Genomic DNA, 10,126 nt, shown 5'->3' with positions numbered 1-10,126 from the left:
TGTTGATATCACATAGACGCCAGTCATAATTCAGTCAACTTGAGTATTTCGCTTTCATTTGATTCATATGGAATTCCAGTAGAACCTTTTACTACAGAGATGTTCTCAATCGAATGAAAAGTTAAGTTATCCTTTCATTTTGGATTATGAATATTTAATGACATAACGATTGCACAACAAATCGAAGTGGAAATATGGAAACTATAAAATGTTATATATAAGATCCAGTTATTGCTTTGACAAATGCATTGTTTCATTTGTCAATTGCATTGTTACAGTATTACAGTGTTAAGTGCGATTCACATGAAATAATTCACATAAAACGTCACGTTGCGTCAATTATTCTTCCAAGCAGTTCTTATGCAAACATTCATATACACCGGCAACGGCAACTTCGACTTGCCGTTGCTGGTGTATGCGAATGATTCAATAGTAATTGCATGGAAGAATAATTAACGCAACATGACGTGACGGAACTTGAACGTGACGTGGATGTTGTATGTGAATCGCACTTAAAGGTGAATCGGAAATCCACGTCACGTTCACGTCACGTCGCGTCACGTTACGTCAATTATTCATCCATGCAATTCTTATGGAATTATTCACATACACCAGCAACAGCAAGTCGAATTTTCCGTTGCCGATGTATGTGAATGCTTTCATAAGAATTGCATGGGAGAATAATTGACGCAACATGACATGACGGAACGTGAACGTGACGTGGATGTTGAATGTGAATCGCACTTTAGTCGGTAGCGCAAGTCAAAACCTTTTCGCCATAGTTCGGAGAATTTTCAGAGGGTATTGAAGGCGTTTTAAAATATTTTATTATTTTTCAAATCCCATTCTGCATTGAGTGTCTAGATGACTTTCAAAGTGCATGCGGGGAAAATTACATCAGACAACTTATGATACATTGATTCCCAACTATGGAATTAAGCTCAAATCTCAACTGTGAAAGTTGAATTTCTCTTGAGACTCATTTTGACGTAGGACTACGTCTTTCATTTCTATACCGGGGTGTAAAATCAAAGTTTCGAAAACGAAAGCGTTACGCCGGAGACCGAGATTTTGAGCGTTAATAGCTCCTAAACAACTGAACGAAATGGTATGATAAACACTTCATTCGAAAGATAAAATGTCTACGCGTTATATACTTGTTACTTTTTGTTCCAAAAACTTGTTTCAATAGTCGTAAAATTGCTTTCAAAACAGGCTATTGAAATCACCAATCGGTATATAAGCGAGCGACGCTCGGAAATCCACTCAGTTCTAATTGAACAGCGATTGGAGCATGTTGTCGCTGTTGCGGTGAAGCTCTTTATTTATCATGAAAGCGCGGATGAACGGTGTCACCAAGAGCCTGTTTGAGCACCCTAGGCCAGAAGGGAATCTATCAGGAGGAGAGTGATGCCACAAACGGTTCCCTGGGAAGACATCGCTACACACACATACACGCGCGGCTATTAACAGGTGGTTATCGAGTTGGCATTAACCACTGGTGGGCTTCCAGTATCGAGGAAAATGTGGAAATATCTAATCGTTACTGAGAATAATCTGCCAGTTCCTCTGGGAATTTTCAAAATATATTCATGTGAAAGAGTTTAATTGAATGTTTTCTATCCATGTTACACTGTGACCAAATATGTTTCAATCAAGTGCTATTAACAGGTGGTTATCGAGTTGGCATTAACCACTGGTGGGCTTCCAGTATCGAGGAAAATGTGGAAATATCTAATCGTTACTTAAAATAATCTGCCAGTTCCTTTGGGAATTTTCAAAATATATTCATGTGAAAGAGTTTAATTGAATGTTTTCTATCCATGTAACACTGTGACCAAATATGTTTCAATCAAGTGCTATTAACAGGTGGTTATTGAGTTGGCATTAACCACTGGTGGGCTTCCAGTATCGAGGAAAATGTGGAAATATCTAATCGTTACTGAAAATAATCTGCCAGTTCCTTTGGGAATTTTCAAAATATATTCATGTGAAAGAGTTTAATTGAATGTTTTCTATCCATGTAACACTGTGACCAAATACATTTGGTTTTGTGGTTTTTCAATCAATCGCAATTAACAGGATAGCTTCAGAAGATTATTCTTCCCCATCAGTAGGATATTTCCGTATCCAATATTGTATGCGCCCGCAATCGATTATTGCTCAGTCGCCGAAAGTTCCGAGCTCAGAGAGTTCATTCCCCTCTAGTTTGCCTTCCAAATTGCCATCGTAAACCACACCTTCCCTCGGTTCAATCACACACAAAAAGCATACTTAAGCGATATTCTGGTGGTGAGACACATTCATTTTTCGTGAGGACATCGACAAGACAACATCGTTGCCTAACGTGCTGGAGGAGGTGGACGGCGAAGAATCGACACATACACGCGCAGAACTCTTTCCGTTAGGATGCCATTCAGCATCGAGAAAGTTCCGGAAAGATCTAATCATTGCTGGAAAATAATCTGCCAGTTCCTTTGGGAATTTTCGAAATATATTCATGTGAAAGAGTTTAATTGAATGTTCTCTATCCATGTTACACTGTGACCAAATATGTTTTAACCAAGTGCTATTAACAGGTGGTTATCGAGTTGGCATTAACCACTGGTGGGCTTCCAGTATCGAGGAAAATGTGGAAATATCTAATCGTTACTGAAAATAATCTGCCAGTTCCTCTGGGAATTTTCAAAATATATTCATGTGAAAGAGTTTAATTGAATGTTTTCTATCCATGTAACACTGTGACCAAATATGTTTCAATCAAGTGCTATTAACAGGTGGTTATCGAGTTGGCATTAACCACTGGTGGGCTTCCAGTATCGAGGAAAATGTGGAAATAACTAATCGTTACTGAAAATAATCTGCCAGTTCCTCTGGGAATTTTCAAAATATATTCATGTGAAAGAGTTTAATTGAATGTTTTCTATCCATGTAACACTGTGACCAAATATGTTTCAATCAAGTGCTATTAACAGGTGGTTATCGAGTTGGCATTAACCACTGGTGGGCTTCCAGTATCGAGGAAAATGTGGAAATAACTAATCGTTACTGAAAATAATCTGCCAGTTCCTCTGGGAATTTTCAAAATATATTCATGTGAAAGAGTTTAATTGAATGTTTTCTATCCATGTTACACTGTGACCAAATATGTTTCAATCAAGTGCTATTAACAGGTGGTTATCGAGTTGGCATTAACCACTGGTGGGCTTCCAGTATCGAGGAAAATGTGGAAATATCTAATCGTTACTGAAAATAATCTGCCAGTTCCTTTGGGAATTTTCAAAATATATTCATGTGAAAGAGTTTAATTGAATGTTTTCTATCCATGTAACACTGTGACCAAATACATTTGGTTTTGTGGTTTTTAAATCAATCGCAATTAACAGGATAGCTTCAGAAGATTATTCTTCCCCATCAGTAGGATATTTCCGTATCCAATATTGTATGCGCCCGCAATCGATTATTGCTCAGTCGCCGAAAGTTCCGAGCTCAGAGAGTTCATTCCCCTCTAGTTTGCCTTCCAAATTGCCATTGTAAACCACACCTTCTCTCGATTCAATCACACACAAAAAGCATATTTAAGCGATATTCTGGTGGTGAGACACATTCATTTTTCGTGAGGACATCGACAAGACAACATCGTTGCCTAACGTGCTGGAGGAGGTGGACGGCGAAGGAGAACACATACACGCGCAGAACTCTTTTCGTTAGGATGCCATTCAGCATCGAGAAAGTTCCGGAAAGATCTAATCATTGCTGGAAAATAATCTGCCAGTTCCTTTGGGAATTTTCAAAATATATTTATGTGAAAGAATTTAATTGAATGTTTTCTATCCATGTAACACTGTGACCAAATATGTTTCAATCAAGTGCTATTAACAGGTGGTTATCGAGTTGGTATTAACCACTGGTGGGCTTCCAGTATCGAGGAAAATGTGGAAATATCTAATCGTTACTGAAAATAATCTGCCAGTTCCTTTGGGAATTTTCAAAATATATTCATGTGAAAGAATTTAATTGAATGTTTTCTATCCATGTAACACTGTGACCAAATATGTTTCAATCAAGTGCTATTAACAGGTGGTTATCGAGTTGGCATTAACCACTGGTGGGCTTCCAGTATCGAGGAAAATGTGGAAATAACTAATCGTTACTGAAAATAATCTGCCAGTTCCTTTGGGAATTTTCAAAATATATTCATGTGAAAGAGTTTAATTGAATGTTTTCTATCCATGTAACACTGTGACCAAATACATTTGGTTTTGTGGTTTTTCAATCAATCGCAATCAACAGGATAGCTTCTGAAGATTATTCTTCCCCATCAGTAGGATATTTCCGTATCCAATATTGGATGCATAAAACCTTGTGCCTCCAACGTAACGCTCTCGTTTTCGAAGTTCTCCAAATATTCATTCATTCAGAATGAATTCAGATTCAACTTCATACAAATGATCTCTATATCAACGAGAGTCCTACGTCACCCTTGCGGTTATACCATAGATATAACCCACTTCCAGTTTTTTGGTCTAAATTGACCTCAATTCAAAATTACGCTACTTAGAAGAATTTAATTGCATTCATTTGAAAGATGAGAAAATTTTCTGTTGTGGAACATTTGAAATAATATAAGATAACTCTAGGAATAACATTGTAGTGTCGAGGAAGGAATTGTAGAAGGGTTGGAGAGCTTTAATTTTGTTGATAGAAACAATCAAGTTTATTTTTATAATATTTATAAAAAAATATGAAAACCCTTGAGAAACGACAAATTTTAATTTTTTTATATCTTCTAAATATCTTCTATATCTTCTTCCATCAATTCAAATGTTTTACAACTGCATTATATGCGAAATTTTCGGAAAAAATAGAATACTGGGTCAACTGATTCAAGTTTGACGACTAGTGGTGCATGTATCATTTCACGCAAATGTAAATATTAATTCCTAGAAATTGACGGAATTCCAATACTTTGAAAAATTCTGCCTTTTCGAGAAAAGTACAGGAAAACCTGTGTTTGTACGGTTGCTATTTAAGTGATTTCTCATTTGTGTGACTGTTAGTTGCGATACTATTATTTGTGCGATTAGTTTGTGTGATTCGAGACCCGATGTCATAATAAAATCGCACAAAAAGAGTCGCATAAACGAGGAATCACGCAAAAAGGGACCGCACAAAAAAAGGTTTGCCTGTAATGCGAGAAAATAATTTTACACAAAATTCTGCATGAAAAATTATACAGACATTATTATCCTAAGACTAACTGTTCTCGAGATAGAACAAAATTTATAGAAAATTATATTTGATGAAAAAACCATATGTGTAATATCATGAAAACTTAACCATTATGGAATCGTTTATTTTTTATAGGTTTGAGCTATGAACGTCTATGCACAGCCCGCAACAATAAAATTATAGGATCATACAAATTAGCTCTGTCGCTCACAGTTTACATGAGTTATTTTCAGAATATAGATTTCAGTGAAGAAGTTCAATGATCAATGATGCCACAAACGGTTCCCTGGGAAGACATCGCTACACACACATACACGCGCGGCTATTAACAGGTGGTTATCGAGTTGGCATTAACCACTGGTGGGCTTCCAGTATCGAGGAAAATGTGGAAATATCTAATCGTTACTGAGAATAATCTGCCAGTTCCTCTGGGAATTTTCAAAATATATTCATGTGAAAGAGTTTAATTGAATGTTTTCTATCCATGTTACACTGTGACCAAATATGTTTCAATCAAGTGCTATTAACAGGTGGTTATCGAGTTGGCATTAACCACTGGTGGGCTTCCAGTATCGAGGAAAATGTGGAAATATCTAATCGTTACTTAAAATAATCTGCCAGTTCCTTTGGGAATTTTCAAAATATATTCATGTGAAAGAGTTTAATTGAATGTTTTCTATCCATGTAACACTGTGACCAAATATGTTTCAATCAAGTGCTATTAACAGGTGGTTATTGAGTTGGCATTAACCACTGGTGGGCTTCCAGTATCGAGGAAAATGTGGAAATATCTAATCGTTACTGAAAATAATCTGCCAGTTCCTTTGGGAATTTTCAAAATATATTCATGTGAAAGAGTTTAATTGAATGTTTTCTATCCATGTAACACTGTGACCAAATACATTTGGTTTTGTGGTTTTTCAATCAATCGCAATTAACAGGATAGCTTCAGAAGATTATTCTTCCCCATCAGTAGGATATTTCCGTATCCAATATTGTATGCGCCCGCAATCGATTATTGCTCAGTCGCCGAAAGTTCCGAGCTCAGAGAGTTCATTCCCCTCTAGTTTGCCTTCCAAATTGCCATCGTAAACCACACCTTCCCTCGGTTCAATCACACACAAAAAGCATACTTAAGCGATATTCTGGTGGTGAGACACATTCATTTTTCGTGAGGACATCGACAAGACAACATCGTTGCCTAACGTGCTGGAGGAGGTGGACGGCGAAGAATCGACACATACACGCGCAGAACTCTTTCCGTTAGGATGCCATTCAGCATCGAGAAAGTTCCGGAAAGATCTAATCATTGCTGGAAAATAATCTGCCAGTTCCTTTGGGAATTTTCGAAATATATTCATGTGAAAGAGTTTAATTGAATGTTCTCTATCCATGTTACACTGTGACCAAATATGTTTTAACCAAGTGCTATTAACAGGTGGTTATCGAGTTGGCATTAACCACTGGTGGGCTTCCAGTATCGAGGAAAATGTGGAAATATCTAATCGTTACTGAAAATAATCTGCCAGTTCCTCTGGGAATTTTCAAAATATATTCATGTGAAAGAGTTTAATTGAATGTTTTCTATCCATGTAACACTGTGACCAAATATGTTTCAATCAAGTGCTATTAACAGGTGGTTATCGAGTTGGCATTAACCACTGGTGGGCTTCCAGTATCGAGGAAAATGTGGAAATAACTAATCGTTACTGAAAATAATCTGCCAGTTCCTCTGGGAATTTTCAAAATATATTCATGTGAAAGAGTTTAATTGAATGTTTTCTATCCATGTAACACTGTGACCAAATATGTTTCAATCAAGTGCTATTAACAGGTGGTTATCGAGTTGGCATTAACCACTGGTGGGCTTCCAGTATCGAGGAAAATGTGGAAATAACTAATCGTTACTGAAAATAATCTGCCAGTTCCTCTGGGAATTTTCAAAATATATTCATGTGAAAGAGTTTAATTGAATGTTTTCTATCCATGTTACACTGTGACCAAATATGTTTCAATCAAGTGCTATTAACAGGTGGTTATCGAGTTGGCATTAACCACTGGTGGGCTTCCAGTATCGAGGAAAATGTGGAAATATCTAATCGTTACTGAAAATAATCTGCCAGTTCCTTTGGGAATTTTCAAAATATATTCATGTGAAAGAGTTTAATTGAATGTTTTCTATCCATGTAACACTGTGACCAAATACATTTGGTTTTGTGGTTTTTAAATCAATCGCAATTAACAGGATAGCTTCAGAAGATTATTCTTCCCCATCAGTAGGATATTTCCGTATCCAATATTGTATGCGCCCGCAATCGATTATTGCTCAGTCGCCGAAAGTTCCGAGCTCAGAGAGTTCATTCCCCTCTAGTTTGCCTTCCAAATTGCCATTGTAAACCACACCTTCTCTCGATTCAATCACACACAAAAAGCATATTTAAGCGATATTCTGGTGGTGAGACACATTCATTTTTCGTGAGGACATCGACAAGACAACATCGTTGCCTAACGTGCTGGAGGAGGTGGACGGCGAAGGAGAACACATACACGCGCAGAACTCTTTTCGTTAGGATGCCATTCAGCATCGAGAAAGTTCCGGAAAGATCTAATCATTGCTGGAAAATAATCTGCCAGTTCCTTTGGGAATTTTCAAAATATATTTATGTGAAAGAATTTAATTGAATGTTTTCTATCCATGTAACACTGTGACCAAATATGTTTCAATCAAGTGCTATTAACAGGTGGTTATCGAGTTGGTATTAACCACTGGTGGGCTTCCAGTATCGAGGAAAATGTGGAAATATCTAATCGTTACTGAAAATAATCTGCCAGTTCCTTTGGGAATTTTCAAAATATATTCATGTGAAAGAATTTAATTGAATGTTTTCTATCCATGTAACACTGTGACCAAATATGTTTCAATCAAGTGCTATTAACAGGTGGTTATCGAGTTGGCATTAACCACTGGTGGGCTTCCAGTATCGAGGAAAATGTGGAAATAACTAATCGTTACTGAAAATAATCTGCCAGTTCCTTTGGGAATTTTCAAAATATATTCATGTGAAAGAGTTTAATTGAATGTTTTCTATCCATGTAACACTGTGACCAAATACATTTGGTTTTGTGGTTTTTCAATCAATCGCAATCAACAGGATAGCTTCTGAAGATTATTCTTCCCCATCAGTAGGATATTTCCGTATCCAATATTGGATGCATAAAACCTTGTGCCTCCAACGTAACGCTCTCGTTTTCGAAGTTCTCCAAATATTCATTCATTCAGAATGAATTCAGATTCAACTTCATACAAATGATCTCTATATCAACGAGAGTCCTACGTCACCCTTGCGGTTATACCATAGATATAACCCACTTCCAGTTTTTTGGTCTAAATTGACCTCAATTCAAAATTACGCTACTTAGAAGAATTTAATTGCATTCATTTGAAAGATGAGAAAATTTTCTGTTGTGGAACATTTGAAATAATATAAGATAACTCTAGGAATAACATTGTAGTGTCGAGGAAGGAATTGTAGAAGGGTTGGAGAGCTTTAATTTTGTTGATAGAAACAATCAAGTTTATTTTTATAATATTTATAAAAAAATATGAAAACCCTTGAGAAACGACAAATTTTAATTTTTTTATATCTTCTAAATATCTTCTATATCTTCTTCCATCAATTCAAATGTTTTACAACTGCATTATATGCGAAATTTTCGGAAAAAATAGAATACTGGGTCAACTGATTCAAGTTTGACGACTAGTGGTGCATGTATCATTTCACGCAAATGTAAATATTAATTCCTAGAAATTGACGGAATTCCAATACTTTGAAAAATTCTGCCTTTTCGAGAAAAGTACAGGAAAACCTGTGTTTGTACGGTTGCTATTTAAGTGATTTCTCATTTGTGTGACTGTTAGTTGCGATACTATTATTTGTGCGATTAGTTTGTGTGATTCGAGACCCGATGTCATAATAAAATCGCACAAAAAGAGTCGCATAAACGAGGAATCACGCAAAAAGGGACCGCACAAAAAAAGGTTTGCCTGTAATGCGAGAAAATAATTTTACACAAAATTCTGCATGAAAAATTATACAGACATTATTATCCTAAGACTAACTGTTCTCGAGATAGAACAAAATTTATAGAAAATTATATTTGATGAAAAAACCATATGTGTAATATCATGAAAACTTAACCATTATGGAATCGTTTATTTTTTATAGGTTTGAGCTATGAACGTCTATGCACAGCCCGCAACAATAAAATTATAGGATCATACAAATTAGCTCTGTCGCTCACAGTTTACATGAGTTATTTTCAGAATATAGATTTCAGTGAAGAAGTTCAATGATATTAGTAAAAATATATGAAGCACTCTCAGGCAGCTAAATCCGTTCATTAATAAATACGGAGTACTCAGGATGGGCGAAAAGTTTTAAAATTCTTGAATTCTTGGATCAGTTTTTATTTAATTTAGAATGTATCGGTGATTATATTTGAAAAAATATTTATTTTTCGTGTCCACGTGGACATAGTCTATACCCCCTTCCCCCTCTCCTTGGACAAGCGTGGAAATTTTCATACCCCCTGCCCCCCCTAAAATTGTCCACGTGGTATGTGGACAGCCCCCTATAGCTATAGATCTCGAGTGAGTGTAAACCCGCCATAAGCAAAGCATAAAAATAACAGCGCGCTCCCATTTGAACCGTATACGCTTGTGTGGAGAAAAATATCTCAACAGAGAGAGCAATCCAGTTCCAAGCGCGCAGTATAGGAATACGGCGCAAGCACGGCACAAATTTGAGCGTAAAACTCAGCTTAACACTGGGCGCAAATCTCTGCGTAAGAACGGCGCCGACAACCAAACATTTCATCAAACAGTGTTTCGGAG

The sequence above is a fragment of the Toxorhynchites rutilus genome, chromosome 1 (assembly GCF_029784135.1).
Source record: "Toxorhynchites rutilus septentrionalis strain SRP chromosome 1, ASM2978413v1, whole genome shotgun sequence".
Lineage (NCBI taxonomy): Eukaryota > Metazoa > Arthropoda > Insecta > Diptera > Culicidae > Toxorhynchites > Toxorhynchites rutilus.
This window is presented reverse-complemented; position numbering follows the sequence as displayed.